Source organism: Drosophila grimshawi, unplaced genomic scaffold (assembly GCF_018153295.1).
Source record: "Drosophila grimshawi isolate 15287-2541.00 unplaced genomic scaffold, ASM1815329v1 contig_311, whole genome shotgun sequence".
Taxonomy (NCBI): Eukaryota; Metazoa; Arthropoda; class Insecta; order Diptera; family Drosophilidae; genus Drosophila; species Drosophila grimshawi.
Genome location: NW_025063098.1, coordinates 8,976,964 through 8,986,234, shown reverse-complemented (window position 1 = coordinate 8,986,234; position 9,271 = coordinate 8,976,964). Strand labels below are relative to the sequence as shown.

Below are 9,271 nucleotides of genomic sequence, written 5' to 3'. Positions count from 1 at the left end.
ACAGCCTTATCTGGCTGACCCTAGCACCGGTCACTTAAATATAATATGTCTGTATATACATACCTATAATATTCGAATACCTACTATATATAAATTATAGATGTGTTTGTGTGTGTGTGAAAATAACTTATTTGTGTTTTGTTTTCGCGTGTGCAAAAGTCGACAGACTTTTCATTGTCGTCGTTTAGCAAATCGCAAAATAGCGAAAATGTCTTCATTTGATTTAAGTGCGCGGATTTGTAAAAGCTATAATTGTATGTAAATGTAAATGTGAATCGCGAGTGCATAAATAAATGAATATTGTATGTATTTTTAATTGCATTTAGTTTAAAGCGGAAATACACACACACACACACACAGCTGCACAACAATAAGAGATTGTTGCAATAATAATAAGTATAATACAACAAAAACAAGAGAAAAGAGTATATTGTGTATAGATAGCATATGCAATAAAGCGAAACAGCAAATAAAAGAAAACAAATAACAAGATTAACGTTATAATAAAAGGTGCAACAGTATCGAGTAATCGACAGGTAAGTCCGATCACCAATTAGCTAATTAACTACTTATTTTATTGTTGTTGTTGTTGTTGTTGCTTTAGTTTTTTTGGTTTCGTCGAACTACCCCCTGTTAACTCCCGGAAATTAGTAGCCAAAACCGAAGCACCAACCCACGCACGCTAGTACTGACACCACAGGAAACCCAGAAAATCAATACGAGTTGATAGCTGACGTTTGTCTGAGTGTCTCTCACCTGCCCCAGCCCCAGGTCTGCTCTTTGTCGACGCTTTTCATTAGCAACAGCTGATTGCACAAGTTACTGACAAAATGACCTCCTACCTTGAACCAATCCCCCAAAAAAATATCCTGGCCAGCAGACGTCCAACCTTGGCACGCCTTTCTTTTTTTTATCGTTTCTATGTGCTTCGCTTGTTTTTGTGGCGCCTTATTAGTTCGTCCCCAGACGACGCGACGCTTGTTTTTCACGCATCAGATACTTTCGCTGGGAGACCCATATTCATTGCCTTTGGTGTTTGGTGCTCTGGTTGGTTCTGCTTGTTGCCGACATTTTGCTCGAGTGGCGACTTAGTGCTCTCAAGTGCTGCACTTCCCAGCAGCGAACTAGTGGATGATCTCTAATTACGGAACGCATTCTGTATGCAAAACATGTAATTAATTGCTTAGTGATGTACTCCTGCCTGCAGAGTTGTATGCTGGAGCTTCTAAGTCATCATCATGTTATTTATGTATACAATTGTTATATTTTCAAAGCTTTCTATATTTTGAATATTAAATGTATGTATAATAGACTATCTGGGGATATAGAATCGTACAATATTCCACTTACGATCTCTTACACAACGTATGCGAGCCTGTAAGGCGCATAAAAAAGCTTTCGGCAACGCATACATCATGCATTAAAAAGTAATGCATGATGTGGAGTGGAGAAGCAATATGGGCTTGTGGTATAGATTGGAAACTACAACCCTATACAAAGTACACATTTGTAAGGGGGTCTTTTCGCTACTGGGTTGCTACTACATCATGTCAATCAGAATGGTCCCTCACAGTTCACATTTCTTGTCTAATCAGGCCAACAATTGACAACAAACCCACACCAAAAAAATAAAAAAATTACGCTGACAACAACAATAACAAAGAGCTTTGCATGTTTTGACATAAGCAGCGTCTGCGCACAGCAAATCCTTGCTTGCCTGCTCTCTTATTCTCTGCGCTCTTGCGCTCTCTCACTTTGTTGCTCTCTCAGCAGCAAACAAACACGTGATTTCCACATGCTGCTGCTCCGCTGTCAGCTGCACTTTGACTTTCGTCATTAAGCCGCAGGGCGTAGAAAAGCTGACTCAAAGCTTTGCCCAGCCAGCGCCAAGTGCATCCTCGAAAGCTTTCAATGCTGCATTTTATGTGGCTGCGTTTTTGACACTTGTTGATGTCATTTTCAGCACATATTATTTTTAAATGCGCATCGTGCTCAACAAAGCATTTCTGGCAATCAACACACAGACTAGATAGACTCGATGTTAAGCACAAAGTAGCCATAAATAGATTTATGAGATCTTTTTTGTTTCTTTGCTAAATCTTCGCTAATTGCAGTTGCTATTCGCTGAGCTATTATTCCCTTGGTCCCCCATCGGTCGTTTGATTTTAGCCAGGTGCACTTTCACTCGTCGCGCTCGCATTCTAAAGTGAAAGGAGCTGCAGCTACTTATACATATAAATAAATTGTTGCTGTTGCTTTCTAAACGATGGCCACTTACTATTGAACAATTTGAACAGAGCTCTTGGCAACCAAGTGGCCATTCACAACACTCACACACTCACTCACAACACACACTCGCACGCACGGACACAAATAATTACGAATCGTTTATGAGTTCGAAAAAACACCCACATGATGCATAAACGATAAACGGTAAACGAGAACTAAAGAAGAGAAAAAAACTGACCAGCAACATTCTATTTCAATTAGTGTAACTGACCTATGCCATTTGTTGTTGTTTTTGTTCTTGTGTCCCGATCATTAATCAGCACGTTTTCAGAATATTTTTGTATGCCTTTGGCCTTTGCTTATGGCCACAAAAAAAAAGTGGCCGAGCTCATAAGCAATCCATGCCAGCAAACGGAAAACATTTCAGTCTCTAATGCCAAACCACAATAACAACAACGCCAACAAAAAACAACAACTGCGACAACAACAACAACAATAACAACAAAAACAACAACATCAACTGCTACAATCGACTCCGCGCTTCACACGAATATGAAACCGTGTTGTTTTGTTGAGCGCATTTCAATTTCACATTTACAATTTGATTTCGGTTTGATTTTAGTTTTTTTTTTTTTTATTATTGTTTTGGGCTGTTTTGCTTTGTTTGCATTATTTGTAATACGCCCCACAAACTAAATAAGCATAATATATGTACAAAAATTTGATATATGAGATGCACGTAGCCAAAATATGACGAATTATATTACAGATTAAGAAGAATTAGTCTCTACAAATCTAGATGAATGTTGCATGCGTCTCTCAGCTGAATGTGAATTGAATTCAATTTGAGTAACTTGTATAATTTATTCACAGTTAGTTTGCGACAAGCACTAACTGAAAATTGTTGTTAATGCCAATATTACGAAGTTCACTAATAATTTCTCAATTTTGTGTGTCACGCAAAGAGTCATGCATGCCTCTTATTGCCGGCAATTTCCATTTTGAACAATCTTGATCATCATAATGATATTTACGGAAATTTTACTGCATTGCATTTGACGAGCTGTCCACTAAAGTCATATATACACACCTGGACAGTAAAATAGGTGTGAAGACAACAACTTGAGACTAAAAAAAAAACATAAATAAATTTTAAATATCACCATATAAGTATCATATTAATTTGGAAGTATGGCGTCATTGTTGCTTAATGAAAATTTGAAGTCTCTGGCGTAAAATTGAGAACAGTCAAATTGTTTGCCACTTTTCTTGGTTACAAGTCCATATTGACAGTGAAATAGCTGAATAAACTTAGCAAAACATTAGTTTCTCCAATGATTTTGATTGTTTAATGAAGGCTTAACGTATTATAATAATGTTATATGATCGAAAGATATCATAGCAGGGCTGAGGATAGAAGACTTGTGCGTAAGTTCTAAGCTGGAGGAAATTATTAGCTGAGGATTGCAAAAAACTTCATCAGCAACCTATAATAATATGGTGTCATTGGCTAAAAGTAATCTTTTTGAGTCATGAAGAGCGAGATATTTTATATCCAGTAACGTTCCTTTAGTTAGTATAGTACATTTGAGGATGGGGAAAACTGACTGACAACTTTTTAGTTAATTTAATATGGAATTGTTTGCATTTGCAAACAAATTTATCTGATTTTCATCATTCCAGAGAATGTTGGTCCATTTCTGTGCAAATAGCTATCTAAAGCCAGAGCCTTCTGAGTTTCATTAAGAAACTATGTTGCTATATAAACTAATATATTTAATTTTTTGCGTAATATTTATTTGGAAAATTCACACCTATTTTCCTGTCAAGGTGTGTATATATATATATATATATACTATTTTTTCGTTAAACTTGTATAAAATTAAAAAAAAATGGACTCGCGTTAAGTACAACAGCTCAGTGGAAATTCATATGCATCATTTGATTTATTACGTTTCTTTTTTCGTTTTTTTTTTGACATTGACGTTGAATACCTGCCACGACATTGTTGTCGCTGCTGTCAGAGTGAAATAATGAAGGCCCCGCTTACGGGTTAACTCGTAAATACTGCGTCCATTGCAACCCCTCCCAATTGCCTCCCAATTGCGTGTGCATCATTCCGAAGGTGTTCGCATTCGATTTCTTTTCTCTTGTTCTCTCTTTGTTTCAGGCTGATTCGCTTTGACTAACTGCTTTTTTAACTGCATACGTAACGCAAAAAATGCAACGACGCAGAATCATACGAAAGTAAAAAATTACGTGAAATGCCACATTGCATACAAATTTATACAAATGTTGTAAATTTTTTGCGCGATGAACGGCTCAGGTTACAATTTTTCTCATTACGTTGCAATTTATTATGAATATTCGTTTTCTTTTTTTTCGTGTTTTATTCATTCTCGAAAAAGCTTATCGCGAACTTTGCGAACAGTCCAAATTAATGTTTCGCTTAGTTGTCAGGATTTTGGGTAGATGGCGTTGGCTGTGAGCTTTTAAAGGGCAACGCTTAGAATTTGCGTGTTTAAAGCTTTGCTTTGCAGCGCACTTGTTGCGCAACTTCATTTTAGAAAAACGGCTGGGGTCTGCTTTGCTTATCAGTTAACAACGGGAATGTGGCATTGTTGATAGTCTGTTGAACGATTTGCTGGTAAGCGACCTCAGTGCAGTGACTAACTGCAGTTGACTGTAAGTGTGTACATATGTACATATGTACGTACATGTGTACATACATGTGTACTGTGTGTACCAGTATTGTTTTCCACCCGACAAATCGTGTGGGCTGTGAACGTGAGCGGTCACAACAATAGAGCGGGAGTCTCGAAAATAATGATAAAAAAAAATAATAATAATAATAACTGAAACTGCAACAATTGCATGTGGAAAGAGCAAAACAGCCGCCGCTTGGCATTATAATGAAACGACTGCAATGTGAGCAAATGTCACGTTTATGTAACAACACTATCCCGAATTTGGTTTCAGGGGTACTATTTTGGAAAAATTGAAATGATCTCGTGTTGCCTACAAATCTCATAAACAGTTGAAACAGTCGACAACAAACAATTGCCAATTGCCAATTGTCACAGCTTTAAATTTTGGTTTGCTCTGCAGCAGGAAATCAAATATTGCAAGCGATACCAAAATAAAGCAAACATAAAATAAAATGAAAAAGTGACATCAAAACAATAAACACTGCGGACCAAATGTAAACCGCACAGAAACGTGCGAGTCGCTTTTGCATTGAATATTAATGACTGAACAATCGAAATGAAATATATCGAGGAGACAGAAAGATGCAGTGAAATATATTTATATACGCAACACTTTGTTTATATTTCGAGAGAGGGAGAGATATAGGGAGAGAGAAAGAGAGACAGCAATACTGAGGTTGCCAATTCAAGGATGGATTTGCTTGATTTCAATTTGTATAATTAATTGATTAGTTTAGTTGTATATTAGAACGGCGGATCACTATAATATATAGCATACAAAATTTGAAAAGTTCGGGGAACTTTTAACAAAGACGTAAATAAAAAAAAAAAAAGCAAAAACAATTTCATTGGCATTTGTTTCTTTAAACCGGTTCAGTTTTTAGATATTTCTACAATTTTCAGTATGCACATAAATGTTAAACGAGCAACTCTCGCGTTCTACATAAATTTGCATATTTTTAAAGAAAGACAACAGCCAAGTTTCAGTGACTGTTGAAGACAAGCTGACATAAAAAATACAGAGTAAAAACTAAAGAAAAAATCGAAAAGAAAAAAAAAACAAACACACACACACAAAAAGTGTGTCAATGAAATTTTTGAGCAATAAATTGCAATGGGCGCACTGAAAATGCCACAACAAATGCTGTGTGACGTCTTTGGGCTTGCCAACTGTTCTGATACCCTGTCATAGAAACGAGTCAATTTGCAATGCATAAATCACAGACTATTTTTGCATATTATGCTATTTATTTAGCCAACTGTTCTGATACCCTGTCATAGAAACGAGTCAATTTGCAATGCATAAATCACATACTATTTTTGCATATTATGCTATTTATTTAGCTGAATGCTTATTGTAAATTTTAATTCATATAGTTAATACATATATATAAAATTCCTTAAGCTTGAGCTATGAAAAAGATGCGGTTTTTTTGTTGCTGAATTCTGTCTATATGTAAATACTAAATGGCTAAATTAGTATGCCGTGATCGGCGTCTAATAGGAGCATGCTCGAAGCTATTATAACCTTTTTAAGTTATGAGTCAGAAACTTGTTTATTTTTTTGTTAGTGACCTCCCAGCCCCGAGGTTTTGATGGGCCAACTCTCAGCGAGTATCTAAGAGTAAATTACCAATTAGCTTGTCGTATTTTCAAATATATTCATTAAAGCAAATTACGCTCAGATATCTGAAATAAACTCAAAACTAGTTAGACTAGTCATCACTATCGTTATTTAATAATAATAAAAAAAAAGGTTGCGCATTAAGAAGAGTCGACAGCCATTCTTTAACCATATTGGTTGTGTTGAGAGCGCTGTTAAATAACAAAAATATTTTGTCTTCTATTAGTATGCAAAGCAACGCATCGCACTCTAGAAACCAGGAAGCCGCAGCACATGCCAAGCGATGTGGGTGTCTAACATAAATGGTTGCTTGGATTGCTTGGGTTGCTTGGGTTGCTTGGGTTGCCTGGGTTGCCTGGGTTGCTTTATCTATTTTGTATGCTTTGGGTGTTGACTGGTTGGTTGCATTTGTTTAGTTGTATCATAGCGCACTTGAGGTTTGTTTTGATTGCAAGCTGGTGTGATTGGCTTTGGGATCGGCTTTCTCTGCCCATTCGGATTATTATGATATGATGATATAAGCTGCAGTGTTGAAAACATTTCCGTTGCATTTAACGATATGTTTTTAATCGGTCATTGCTCTCCATTAAAGCCCTCAACTGAGCCCCACACTTTCCCCCGTAAACTGCATTAGCCGTTAGGCTATCAAGTACCGATGGTACCAGCAACATCATTCCGGTGAAATTGTTGAGAGCAAAAACTTTTACATTGTTGCAACACGACGAGTATCATCAACAGAATAGAGTTCTGATTTTGTAAGCAATTCCGCTATTTCTTTTGTGTGCTGCCGGCAATGAAAATAAAATGTTGCTGCTCTTAATATTATTGTTAAAGTGCATGATTAATCACAAATATAATTAGAACTGTCGGTCGCAAATATGAAATTCACTGCGAGTTTCACAAATCGACTCAATTGTTGATTTAGCCCCTTAGCTTTAGGTTGTTCAAGCTAATGAAGCGCATTAAACGGAGCTCAAATGTGTTGAGTGTCTTATAGAAACCTTTAGTGTTGCTGTGCCAGTGACACAGAAGTGAGACGCAACTTAAACAAACATCAAAACAAACACAAACACAAACACAAATACAAATACAAATACATACAGATACAAACATTGACAGACGTACAATCTACACAGACTCCGCACCCCAAAAACAAAAAGAGGTAATAATGTTGTGGTCGACTGCGATATACCCTGAACACACCTTTTAATATGTATATTATAGTTTTATTTTATAGTTTTATAGTTTTATTTGATGGAAGCAGGTGCGAAAGGGCTCCCGTTTCATTTGGCAGATTCAGGAAATTGTTTTTATATTTATTTTATTGGCAAGCACGAATTGAAATCACCGACTTGCGACAATCGTATGCAAATATATAGCATATATTTATATATTTATATACAATTGTCGATAACGGGGTGCATCAGAATACACACACAATCACACATTTACACTCGTGTCGATAAGCAATATTGTCGCTAATTAACTTGAGCGTTCCTCTTCCATTCTATATGAATGTATATTATATATCAATAAGAAGACTCTGCCATTAAGGTAGAGGCATTCATTACTACCGGAAATACGGACTCGCAAAACTATCGATAGCTTATCGATAAAATTCAATACAGTTGAGCTGTGCGGAATATGCCACAACTTATCTGCCAAGTTTAAAGTGTCTAGCTCTAATTGTCTCTGAGATCGACGTCTTCATATAGACAGATAGACGGACATTGCTAAATCGAGTCGGGTGTTGATAATGGTGAAGAATATATATACCTTATGCTGTTACATACTGTTCCCAAAAACCATTATACCCGGTTTACCCATTTCGAATGGTAGAAATGGATATAAAAAAGAAACAGCAGATGTCGATGAGAAGTTTCTGGCTATTTGCTCAGGCTGAGACTGCTTGGGAAGGTTAATGAGTTATAAAACTTATGCCACTCGCTCTGCTCACTGAAAATGATACGCATTATTAAAATCGCTTTTCATGTGTGTGTATGTGTGTGTGTGTGTGCAATTTTCATATGTCAGAGATAATTTGGCTTCACTCATCCCACTGAGACATAGAGATATTTATACAATTTTCTTTCTGCTTTTTGCTCTGCGGCTTTTGTTACGCTTTCCAGAACATGACTTGTAGATTTTGGGCATTACTTTCATTTCAGTGGAAAAAAGAGATTCTTAAAATTTCACGCCAGCTTTCGGGGCAAGCGAAACACATCTCAGCGCAGAACTATAATAGCATTTATTTAAAGAACCAAGCCAAAAAACTCAATCTCGGTAACAGTAGCAGCGACAGCAGCAGCAGTGGCAGCAGTGGCAGCAGTGGCAGCAGTAAAACGGCCACAGAAACTGTGTCAAACATTTTACAAAAGTGCAAAGCTTATGAACAGAACAAAGCCAAATGGGGGACAGCAAAAGGGGGACAGCGTTTAGGTGGCAAGAGCAGAAAATACAAAGCGTAACTGTATTTTGTTTAGCTTCTGTTTTTTTTTTTTTGGTTAAGTTTTCTTTACTTGCTTTGCTGAGGGCAGGTGAAAGAGGGCAACGTAATTAAATCTTATAGAATACGGATACAAAAGTAAAGCAACCAAATTGTTGCGCTGTGTGTCTTGCAACACCACTAACAACAACAATAACAACATCAAAATTGGCCATGCTTGAGTTGGCTAGAGCCAGAGCTCTGCGCTTACGGTTCATTTTTGGG

General features: G+C 36.8%; 1 protein-coding gene across 2 annotated transcripts in view; it reads left to right on the top strand.

The window, feature by feature from the left end:
* Positions 1–371: 371 nt before the first annotated feature.
* The window catches only part of LOC6563219 (extracellular serine/threonine protein CG31145), a 56,440-nt gene continuing 47,540 nt past the window's right edge, over positions 372–9,271 (top strand). For both annotated transcript variants that reach the window (XM_043215206.1, XM_032737808.2), the window contains exon 1: positions 372–536. The gene's annotated coding sequence lies outside the window, so the exon portion shown is untranslated. The remainder of the gene's footprint in view (positions 537–9,271) is intronic.